The sequence below is a fragment of the Lithobates pipiens genome, unplaced genomic scaffold (assembly GCF_037356315.1).
Source record: "Lithobates pipiens isolate NorthernLeopardFrog02 unplaced genomic scaffold, aLitPip1_a1.2 Scaffold_27, whole genome shotgun sequence".
In the NCBI taxonomy this organism is placed as follows: domain Eukaryota; kingdom Metazoa; phylum Chordata; class Amphibia; order Anura; family Ranidae; genus Lithobates; species Lithobates pipiens.
The window spans coordinates 46,788,362-46,800,958 of NW_027507788.1; positions in this window are offsets into that span (position 1 = coordinate 46,788,362).

The window sequence follows — 12,597 nt, forward strand, 5'->3', positions numbered from 1 at the left end:
ATCAGTTTGTACAACAAAGTCCTTAGAGAAGTCTGGTGAGTACAACACTGGCTGGCTACATAAGGCTGTTTTTGAGGACTGAAATGCTTCCTCAGCCTCTGGGGACCATTTAACCATAACCGACTCTTTCCCTTTTGTCAGGTTGGTGAGGGGCACAGCCTGAGAAGCAAAATGGGGAATGAATCGTCGATAATAGCCAGCGATTCCCAGAAAGGCTCGTACCTGTTTCTTGCTGTTGGGACGTGGCCAACTCTGTATGGCCTCGACTTTATTGACTTGGGGTTTTATCACCCCCCTCCCAATAGTGTACCCAAGATATTTGGCCTCCTCCTGTCCAATGGTACACTTCTTTGGATTGGCCGTAAACCCAGCTTCCCGGATAGAGTCTAGGACTGCTTGTACTTTTGGCAAATGTGAGACCCAGTCTGTGCTATGGATAATCACATCATCCAGGTAAGCTGCAGCATATTTCTGATGGGGCCTCAGAATCTTATCCATTTTCCGCTGGAATGTTGCCGGTGCATTCTGTAACCCAAACGGCATTCTCTTATATTGGAATGCCCCATCTGGGGTTACAAACGCAGTTTTCTCCTTGGCCGACTCGGCCAGGGGAATTTGCCAATACCCTTTGGTGAGATCAAGAGTTGTCATATATCGGGCTGTTCCCAGCCGGTCAATCAACTCATCTATACGTGGCATGGGGTAGGTGTCAAATTTTGTAACTTTATTTAATTGTCTAAAATCGTTACAAAATCGCCAGCTCCCATCAGGTTTGGGCACTAGTACAATAGGACTGGACCAGTCACTCTGGGACTCCTCTATCACACCCAATTCCAGCATCCTTTGAACCTCCCCACGTATTGCCTCCCGTCGGGCCTCTGGTATTCTATAAGGTTTTAGTTTTACCCTTTCTCCTGGCGGGGTGATAATGTCATGCTCTACGCCAGATGTTTGTCCCGGAAGCTCAGAGAAAATCTCTTTGTTACGAAGTACAAACTCTTTAACCTCCTGTTGTTGGGGTTTCGATAAGGTGTCTGCTATTCCAACCTCAGGAACTAAGCAATCAGGCTGTACTTGTGACAAAGTCTCTGCGACTAGGGATTCCCTATCCCTCCAGGCTTTCAGCAGATTGACGTGATAGATCTGCTCCGGCTTTCGCCTTCCTGGCTGTCTAACCCTGTAGTTCACCTCACTAATTTTTTCAATTACTTCATATGGACCTTGCCATTTGGCCAGAAATTTGCTTTCAACCGTAGGGACTAGCACCAAGACCCTATCCCCCGGGGAAAAAGTACGGGTCTTGGCCCCACGGTTGTACACTCTCTGCTGTGCTAACTGCGCTTGGGTCAAATGTTCCTTTACAATTGGCATTACCTGTGCAATTCTATCTTGCATCAGGGCGACGTGCTCAATCACACTCCTGTGAGGAGAACTCTCATTTTCCCAAGTTTCCTTGGCGATATCCAGCAGCCCTCTTGGGTGTCTCCCATAGAGCAACTCGAAGGGTGAGAAACCCGTAGAGGATTGGGGTACCTCCCTAATGGAAAACATCAGATAGGGTATTAGACAATCCCAATTCTTTCCATCTCTATCCACCACCTTCTTTAACATTTGTTTTAGGGTTTTGTTGAATCTTTCAACCAACCCATCTGTTTGGGGGTGATACACAGATGTACGCAATTGCTTCACTTTGTACAACTTGCATAATTCTTTCATAACCCGGGACATAAAGGGTGTACCTTGGTCCGTAAGCAGTTCCTTACAAATACCCACGCGGCTAAAAACAAGGGATAGCTCTTTGGCTATGGTTTTGGCCGAGGTATTTTGGAGAGGAATTGCTTCCGGATAACGGGTGGCATAGTCCAATATAACCAAAATGTACTGATGCCCCCTAGCAGACTTCATTATCGGACCTACCAAATCCATTGCGATCCTCTCAAAGGGGACCTCAATGATAGGAAGAGGTACCAGTGGGTTACGGAAATGTGGCATAGGTGCCGACTTCTGACACACAGGGCAGGATGAACAATACTTTTCTATTTCCTTCATGACCCCAGGCCAATAGAATCTCTGCAATACCCTCTCTCTGGTTTTCTCTGTCCCCAGATGACCTCCCAGAATGTGTCCATGAGCCAATTCTAACACCAACTCCCTGTAAGGTTTGGGCACCACAAGTTGCTCAATGGTTTCTTCTGCCCTTTGAGCCACTCGATACAGCAGGTCCCTTTCCATAGTGAAGTAAGGATAAGTGCAAGTCTTATCTGGGTTCACTAACTCGCCATCTATTTTCACCACATTTTCCCGTGCCTTTATTAGGGTGGGGTCTTTTAACTGTTCTGTGGCAAAATTTTCCCTGTGAACCTCAAGATCCGAAAACTCCACAGACGGCATGTTTTCAACTGAGGATGTTGGCTCCTCCCCAGTTTCTCGAGTTTCCCCCGCCAATACCGACAAGGGAAATTCAGGAGAGTCCTCACCACTCCCAGAGGAATTCTGGTCATCTTCCTGGTCTATAGGGGCACCAGTGGGGGGCTCAGGACAATCCCAGAGTTCCCAGAATTTTGGAAAATCCCTTCCCACAATAGCATCATGTGGTAAGTGAGACACTAACCCCACCTGATGAGAGAGGTTACCTTTGGGGGTCTCAAAAAACACTGAAGTTACAGGATACTCTCGGGTGTCCCCATGCACACAAATAACAGCCACCCTGTTCTTCCCAGAGACCTCTGTAGTAACTAATTCAGCTTTTATCAATGTTACCAGGCTACCTGAATCTAGCAACACATCAACATGTCTACCATTAATACACATTTTACATAAATGTCTCTCAGGTCCCCGAATGGCAGTGCATGCAACTGTCGCAAACAGCGACTGACGTCTCTCCCTTATAAAGTCACATTGCATAGGCTCATCCACAACTAGGCAATTGGCTGCAATATGTCCCTCTTGCCGGCAGCGGTAGCAAATAATTTTTTTCGCTGCCTCTTGCAGCATGGGCTTCCTGGGCTGCTCCCGCCAGACCTTAGGTAGAACTCCCACCCTCTCACTCTCTCCACCCTCACCCCTTGGAGTCATCTTACCCGCCACTGGGGATGATCTGGTCTTAGGGGGGAACGTCCGTGAGTCCCTGGAAGAGGTGGTCAAGTTCTCTGTAGCCAAGTACCTCTCAACCAGATCCACAAGTTTATCTGCATTTTCTGGGTCTCCATGGCTTACAGTAGGAAGAGCTCTCAGGAAACGATCCATAACCACACGTTCCACAATGTTTGGTGCGGTCAAAATCTCTGGCTGCAGCCACTTCCTGCTCAGGTGAATGAGATCATACATTTGAGACCTGGAAGGTTTTCCAACCTGAAAAGTCCAGTTATGCACACGCTGAGCCCGGACTGCCAGGGTGACACCCAGCCGTGCCAATATTTCTGCTTTTAGCACCACATAGTCTTTTGCTTGGTCAGGCTCTAGGTCATAATAAGCTTTCTGCGATTCCCCAGTTAACAGAGGGGCCACCAGTCCAGCCCATTGCTCCTTAGGCCACTTTTCCCTTTCAGCAGTCCTTTCAAATGTGGTCAAAAACACCTCCGGATCATCCTCTCCAGTCATTTTTGTCAGTAAACGGCTCACACCAAAGGATGCGGTATTGTTGTACCCACTTGCTTCATTGGTCTGCGGACGTTGCTGTATCAATGTCTCTATTTGCTGTTGAAAATTCTGCTCTTGCTTCTGCAACAGGTCTATGAAGTGGGCTTCAGATCGCTGCTGGGCTTGTTGCTGAGCTTCCAAACTCTGCTGCAAAGTTGCATTTGTCTGCTGCTGATTTGCATTTGCCTGCTGCTGGGCTTCCAAACTCTGCTGCAAAGTTGCATTTGTCTGCTGCTGATTTGCATTTGCCTGCTGCTGGGCTTGTTGTTGAGCTGCAAGGCTCTTTTGTAAAGCCGCATTTGTTTGCTGCTGATTTGCATTTGCTTGCTGCTGATTTGCATTTGCTAGAGCCAGCTGTCTCAGTATCTCCTCCATGCTGGCCTTTTAAAAAAATTTTTTTTAAAAAACTGCCAAAATTCTCCACCAACTGTGAGGGGTTCGCTCGGTAGCGGGTGTGTGTGACCCCCTGGATGGGTTCACAACACAAAGTCAGGCACAGCAGACAACGGTGTAGGTGCAAAAAACAAAAGGTCCGGTTTATTTAGGCTACATGCAGTGATACATATAACAGCCAAACAAAATAAAACAAGAAAATAAATCCTGGTCAGCTTGACCTCTAACTACACACGTAGACTCCCTGTCTAACAACTGGGTGCAGCCTTGTGCTGCCCCAATCCCTGTCTCTATTGTAGGGGTTTGCCACACAGGCGTTAACTCACCGCACAGAACAGATCTCAGACTCCCCAGTCTATACACACAAAACTGGTTCCAGGATGGAGCATCTCCCTATGCATGCTGGGGTTTTTTGTAGAGGTCTTAATGAGCCCACTTACTACAGCTGGGCTCATTAACTCTTCCCCTCTAATTGTGAAAGTCTGCATACAGCCTGAATCTAGGACACACATATTTCCCATCCTGAATACAACCAGGTGATTTTACCTGCGTGCTGCCACAAAGGACATTATTAGTAGTAAAACCCTTATCAATCCAAAAAGAATGCCATTTATTCACCGACCAATGACCCTGCCAAAAGGCTCCATATCCACAAACTCCAGAAGCATCTGTAAAAAGTTTAAAGTTTAAGAGCTGATGCAACACAAATTGGGTGCTTGCCATGAAGAGCACCCATTAACCACTTCAATACCCGGCCATAGTCATATGACGGCCACAGGTGGGATCTCCCATCCTGGGTGGACGTCATATGACGGCCTCGGTATTTCGCTGCTCGTGGATGAGCTGTGTCCCTCAGACACAGCCCATCCCCAATCTGTGTGGTTTCCATCCCCATCGACCCCCCCGATACATGTGACCGGCTGTGTCCAATCACAGCCAGTCACATGTACTGTGCCATTATAGGGCTCATGCACGCACCTAGGGCGCATGCAGAGCACCGATCAGGGATGCGGCTTGTCACCCTGACACAGCCCAACCCCGATCGCAGTAAAGAGCCAATGAAATTGGCTCTTTACCACGTGACCGGCTGTGTCCAATCACAGTCGGTCACAGAATGTAAACAAACCGCGGTAACGAGATGTTACCGTGTTCTCCTCCTCACACACTGATCGTGTGTGAGAAGGAGATTGTGGTAACATCTCGTTACCACTCAATGTACACACCAATCACACTGATTAACCCCCCCAATAAAGAGGACCTGTCACCACCCATCAAAATACCTGTCATCACCCATCAAAGTACCTGTCATCACCCATCACAGCCCATCTGAGTACCTGTCAGCCCATCTGAGTACCCGAGTACCTGTCAGCCCATCTGAGTACCCAAGCACCTGTCCCAGCCCATCTGAGTACCCAAGTACCTGAGTACCTGTCAGCCCATCTGAGTACCCGAGTACCTGTCCCAGACCATCTGAGTACCTGAGTACCTGTCAGCCCATCTGAGTACCCGAGTACCTGTCAGCCCATCTGAGTACCCGAGTACCTGTCAGCCCATCTGAGTACCCGAGTACCTGTCAGCCCATCTGAGTACCCGAGTACCTGTCACAACCCATCTGAGTACCTGAGTACCTGTCACAGTCCATCTGAGTATCCGAGTACCTAAGCACCTGTCAGCTCATCTGAGTACCCGAGTACCTTTCCCAGCCCATCTGAGTACCTGAGTACCTGTCTCAGCCCACCTGAGTACCTGTCCCAGCCCATCTGAGTACCTGAGTACCTGTCACAGCCCATCTGAGTACCCGAGTACCTGAGTACCTGTCACAACCCATCTGAGTACCCGAGTACCTGAGTACCTGTCACAGCCCACCTGAGTACCTGAGTACCTGTCACAGTCCATCTGAGTACCTGAGTACCTGTCACAGCCCATCTGAATACCTGAGTACCTGTCACAGCCCATCTGAGTACCTGAGTACCTGTCACAGTCCATCTGAGTACCTGTCACAGTCCATCTGAGTACCCGAGTACCTGAGTACCTGTCACAGCCCATCTGAGTACCTGTCACAGTTCATCTGAGTACCCGAGTACCTGTCACCAGCCCGGAGTACCCAAGTACCTGTCACCAGCCCGTCGGAGTACCCGAGTACCTGTCACCAGTCCGTCGGAGTACCCGAGTACCTGTCACCAGCCCGTCGGAGTAACAAAGTACCTGTCACCAGCCCATCAGAGTACCCGAGTACCTATTTGCAGCCCATGCCTCATAGAATACACATTGGGGTGTTTGCTTTCCAAAATGGGGTCATTTTGTGGGTAATTCTATTGTCCCGGTGCTCCATGACCTTCAAAAGTGTGATAGGTAGGAACGAAATGAGATATGTAATTTATGCTCCTAGAACTCCTGAAGGTACCACTTCCATGTTGGACCTCTGTATATGGCCATGCTGTGTAAAAGCCTCACACATGTGGTATCGCAATACTCAGGAGGAGTAGCAGAATGTGTTTTGGGGTGTAATTTTTGCTATATACATGCTATGTGTTAGAAATATCTTATAAATGGACAACTTTGTGTAAAAAAAAAAGATTTTAATTTTCTTTCCAAGTTTTCTGAAGACTTGTGTAATAAAAATGAACTGCTCAAAAGACTCATAATGCTTCATAGAATATACTTTGGGGTGTTTGTTTTCCAAAATGGGGTCATTTTGTGGGTTATTCCATTGTCCTGGTGCTCCAGGGCCTTCACAAATGTAATAGGTCGTTAGGAAATTAGAGGTGTCATTTATGCTCCTAGAACACCTGACGGCGCTCCCTGCATTTTGGACTTCTCTGTGTGGCCAGCCTGTGTAAAAGTCCCACACATGTGGTATCGCCATACTCGGGAAGAGTTGCAGAATGTATTTTGGGGTGTAATTGGAAGTATGCATAAGCTGTGTATGATAAATAACTTGTTATTATGACAATTTTGTAAAAAAACAAACAAAAAAAAATTCTTCTTTTTACCAAGAATTGTGGGAAAAAATTACAACTTCAAAAAACTCACCATGCCTCTTACTAAATACCTTGGACTGTCTACTTTTCAAAAAGGGGTCATTTGGGGGGTATTTGTACTATGCTGACGTTTCAGAGCCTCAAGAAATGAGGCTGGCCCTAATTTATGAACAAAAATTACTTATTTGCAAAATTTTATCATAGAAACTAAAAAAAGTGTTTTTGTTTCAAAATTTTTGCTCTTTTTTCAAAAAATAAAAAAACCCAGTGGTGATTAAATACCACCAAAAGAAAGCTCTATTTGTATGAAAAAAATGATAACATTTTTGTTTGGGTATAGTGTTGCATGACTGAGTAACTGGCATTCAAAGTGTGAGAGCGCTGAAAGCTAAAAAATGGTCTGGTAAGGAAGCTGTATAAATGCCCTGTATTGAAGTGGTTAAAAGAGAATAAAAACTTGTGCTAAATTAATAAATCATCACAAATGTCGGCAGTGACTCTAACAAAATGTCTAGGAGAAGTAAATCCTGAAATAGATCTATAAAGGTGTTTTGAGACTATTCTTCCCATAGGTATCACTCTAGATGCAAATGCCAACAAACCCAATAATGACTGAACCATCTTTAATTGAACTTTCTGTTTAGATAAAAATAAAATCTAACATTAGTCTGTTTTTTTCCATTTTTTCTATAGGAAGATGAAATTCCATGGCTACCCTGTCAATTTGCACACCAAGAAAATCCAACCTATGTTGGAGAGGATGCGGCCAGGTGGGCACACTAGTCCATATGTGGTGGTCATGCCCACATTTGCGGAGCTTCTGGAATGAAGTTTTCAAACTGATAGCGAGAATCACAGGTGTTCTGAACAGGTCATCCCCCGAAAAAGCATTGTTGAGCATGGGTATGTCGGTCTATCCCTTACCACTGAGAGCCACAGCTATGAATATCATACTAGCAGCAAGGTCCCTGATAGTGCAGAGTTGGAAATCAAGGGACATCCCCACACTACGTAAAGTGCCATCTAGCTGTAATTTTAATCGCCAGTTCCCCGTAGTTCGAGCATCTTGAGAAGCGGATATTGTCTTTAATCACTAATAGCCACTGTTTATCCCTCTAGGTTTGGGACTTGACGAGGTCAAACACTCCCACGCCCCCCAGGGGATCAAGGAGTTGGAGGTCCCTGATTGACGGAGCCAGGACACAATCTGAGAATATGTTAAGAACTCAGATGGGGGAATGTTAAATTTAGTGCAACAGTCCTCGAAGGATAGAATACGTTCTCCTTCCGTAAGCTCTTGGACTAGATTGATCCCCTTGTTAAGCCACACATTCAATGAGATATTAGGTATCAACCATTGAAGCGATTTTAAGGGAATGGGAACTGCCGTTAATCGTTCAACATTACGGGACGATGATAGGAGCCTACTCCACGCTTGTAGTGAGGCCTGTATGGTGATCTATACCGGTGATCTATACCGAAGTGGGATTGTTCAACACTAAGAGCTAATAAAAGAGAGCTTAATGATCTAGGTTGCACCCACGACTGCTCTAGTTGACACCAAGGCTTGGGTTCTGCTGGAGAGATCCAGCTTCTTAGTTGATCTAACACTGCTGCTGTAGCATAGTCTTGGAGAACTGGGATCCCTATACCCCCCACTTGTTTACTTTTACCCTACATACTAGATGGAAATCTCGCTTTTTTCCCTGCCCAAATGAAGTTTAGCATTTGCCTTTGAAGGGTTTTAAAAAAGGAGGGGGGAATAACTATCGGTAATGCCCTGAACAAGTACGTTAGTTTGGGGAGTAGTAGCATTTTATAGGCTGCCAGGTGGCCATGCCAGGACAGATAATGCTTCTGGAGTTTAATTATTTCACCTTGGAGACTCTCCAACATTGGGGGAAAATTCGCTTGAAATAATTTCGTTGTGGTAGGAGTTATTTGGGTTCCTAGGTACTGAATAGAGTCAGAGGACCAGGGGTACGGGAAGTCCCTTTGTAATTTTGCTTTTAAATGGACATCAATTCCCATCCCCAAAATGCATGATTTATTCTCATTAATCCTGTTAAAGACCACTTTACTAAATTTTGTTAACACCTCCTGCGCTGCTGTCATGGATTGGTAGGGGTTGGACATTGTCAAAATGACATCATCCGCGAAGAGCGAGATCTTATGTTGTATACCTCGGGAGGAGATGCCTTGTATTCCCGGATGCCTCCTGACCATCTCCGCCACGGGTTCCATCACCATGGCGAAAATGATCGGAGACAGCGGGCATCCCTGCCTGGTGCCATTTGTTATATTGAAATTTTTGGAGAACATCCCTTCCGCAAACACAAATGCCGACGGGGAGGAATAGAGCGCCAGAATGGCCCGCTGAATCCGTCCCGTCAATCCGAATTTCTGTAGTACCTTAGTCATGTACCCCCAGTGAATGCGATCAAAGGCCTTCTCTGCGTCCAGGGATAGAAGCAGAGAAGGCCCTCCCGACTTTTCGGCTGAATGAACAAGATTAATCAGTCTCCTAGTGGCGTCGTGTGCCTGCCGTCCCAAAACGAAGCCTACTTGGTCGTGATTAATAAGTCTTGGTAAAAGTTCTGCTAGCCTATTAGCCACTAACTTTGCATACACTTTAACGTCGACATTCAATAAAGATATCGGTCTATAGCTTTGAGGTAGAGAGGTATGTTTACCCGCTTTGGGTATGGTAATGATTGAGGCCGTCAGCATCTCTCTTGGAAAGGCGGCAGCGGACATCGCGGCATCAAAAATCTGCTTTAGGTACGGGGATAGTTCAGCTTGATACAACTGATAATATTCCGACTAGTAACCATCTGGTCCTGGGGCCTTGTTGTGGGGCATACTCTTAATCACTGATTGAATTTCGGGGACTGTGAACGGAAATTTCAGCTTTTCTAATTCGCTCTGAGAGACACTGGGTAGGTAAATTTCCCCTAGAAATTTTGTAATCATGTGGTCCGAGGGTTGATGAGTGTTAGGATCATCGCTGAGGTTGTATGGCCCTATACATAGTAATCACTAAAAGCATCAGCGATGTCTTTTGGGTTGTATACCTTTTGTTTAGTATTGGGGTTGAGCACACTGCCAATTCTCTGATGGGAAAATCTTTCTTTGAGTTGGCTTGCCAGTAATTTCCCTGCTATATTACTATAACGATAGTTATTAGCTTTCAAAATGCAAAAATGGTTCTCCTGTTGGGAGACCAAGAACGCACGTTGCTCTTGTCGCGCAGAAAACAAAGCATCCCTTGTCCTCTGCATGGACAGCTGTTTGTTGGACGATTCTAAGGTGTGTATTTCCCCCAGAGAGTTGAGCCGCTTCTTCCGCTGCCGTTTAACTTGCGCTCCTAACTGGATCAGTAGGCCTCTCATATAGATCTTGTGGGCGTTCCAGAGGGTGAAGGGGTCCGATACCGAGGGAGCATTAATCTCAAAAAATTCCGTTAGTTTGTCCCGCAAATATTTCAAATTTGTAGGCTGAGAAATGATGGAGATGTCATTCCTCCGCCTGTTCGCTCTTGTCTCGGCACCTTCGACCCCCCACCCCCAGGGACACCGGAGCGTGATCCGACCAAGTAATAGTATGTATGTCAGATCTTACAATTTTTTTCAGCAGAAATTTGTCTACCAAAAAGAAATCTATATGTGAGTAAGTATGGTGGACGTTGGAAAAAAAAGTTAAGTCCTTTTCAGAGGCGTGCTGACATCGCCAAACGTCGTGGAGACCAGAGGTGGAGAGAAAGTTCCTGAGGTTGGGTCTGTGGGACCTTCTCCGCCGGTAACTGGAGACATCCAGATCACCATTGGGGACGAATTAAAGTCACCGCAGATAAGAACATGGCCCTGTCTCATCTCAGAAACCTTTCTCCAAATTTTCCACATAAATTTGAGTTGATTACCATTTGGTAGGTACGCATTAACGATAGTATATTTCTGTTGGGCAATCTCACAGAGATGGACTACAAATCTACCAGATGGGTCCAGGTAAGTATCCATGAGGGAAAAGGAAATAGAGTCCTTAATAGCGATTGCTACTCCTGCTTTTTTCTTAGGGCCGGATGCTAGGAACACATGTGGGAATTTGCGATTGGAGAAGGAAGGGTGCTTGCCCATCATGAAGTGTGTCTCTTGGAAGCATATAATGTCGCAGCACAGTATAGCTGCTTCCCTCCAGGCTAACTGGCGCTTCTGGGGGCTAATAAGGCCTTTGACATTTAACGATGCAATGGTAAAAGCCATGTTACGTTACCCTGTGTTAATACCTGGTCTTTCACTCTCCGTCCAGAGACGTTCCACTGGTTGTGATATGGACGGCGCTGTGGGCTGGAACAAGGGCTTCCCATTGAGTCAACCTCTCTTTCAAAAACAGGCTGTGCTGATAACTGCAATAGGGGGATAGGGGGAGGATAGATATAGGGAGGGTCAAACTATGAGAGTCAAACAAAAACAAACTAAGGAAAAAGAACAAAGATAAAAAGATATACTGCGATTCCTGATGGAATCTGTGCTGGTGTAGAACCGCTAACTCTCGGGGGGGCAGGAGCGGTCAGTTTTGTAATCCAAAATACAGAAACTTGAATAGATTTCTTTAAACCTTCCTCCCAGGCATCCAGGTGGTTAAGTCACAGTTATGTGAAGTAGATTCACCCTATTTCAGCCACTGAGCTGGGGCGTATGGGCAGAGGAGGCCCTGATTTCCCTTGGGCTGTATGTGGCGGATGAAGAATCTGCCAGGTTTCCAGGAGGCAGATGCCGTCCTCAACATTTGTAATCAGGTGCGACTCCCCATCTTGGGTTATTAGTAGTTTAGCTGGATGTAGCCATCTATAAGGGATAGGGTGATTATTCAAGGGCTTTGTGATGGTAGCCAGCTGTCTGCGTTGCTGCATGGTGTAGGCCGAGAGGTCTGCAAAGAAGGACAAGTCCTTAAGATCAGTGGGCAGATTCTCCTTTTGTCTAGTCGCCATCACAAATCTCTCCTTTACGTGTTAGAAATGCACCCGTACTATAGTGTCTCTAGGCAAGTGGGACGGGATGTTTTTAGGCCTCGGTACGGTCCACCACCAGTTCCTCTGCCGGAGTATCTGGGAGCGCCACCCGCATTATGTTAATGAAATAGTCTCTCAACTCCTGCGGTTTAATCGACTCAGGGATTCCACGGATCTTAACGTTATTACGTCTCGACCTGTCTTCAAGGTCCACGAGTTTTGCCTTAATATTTGCGATCTCATCGTCTCGGTCATTATGAGCGTCTACTAGATCGTTAAATGTATTAGCAAATTCACCCATTTTCACCTCTATGTGTGAGACCCTGTTGGCAACTGCGGTCACTTCAGTTTTAAATTGCTGTGTCATGGATATTATGTCCGCATGTAAGGTGGAGCGGAGGGACACTAAAATGTCCTTAAGTGTGGTGTCCAATACAGGTTGGTTCAGGGTTGGGAACTCAGTAATGGAGTCCTGCAGTTCCCTGGTGTCATCTAGTGATGAGTTATGGTCACTCACCTCCCCCATGTCAGTAGCTGCCGCCGCCGTTTTCAGCCTGCTTTTCGCCGGACTCGACG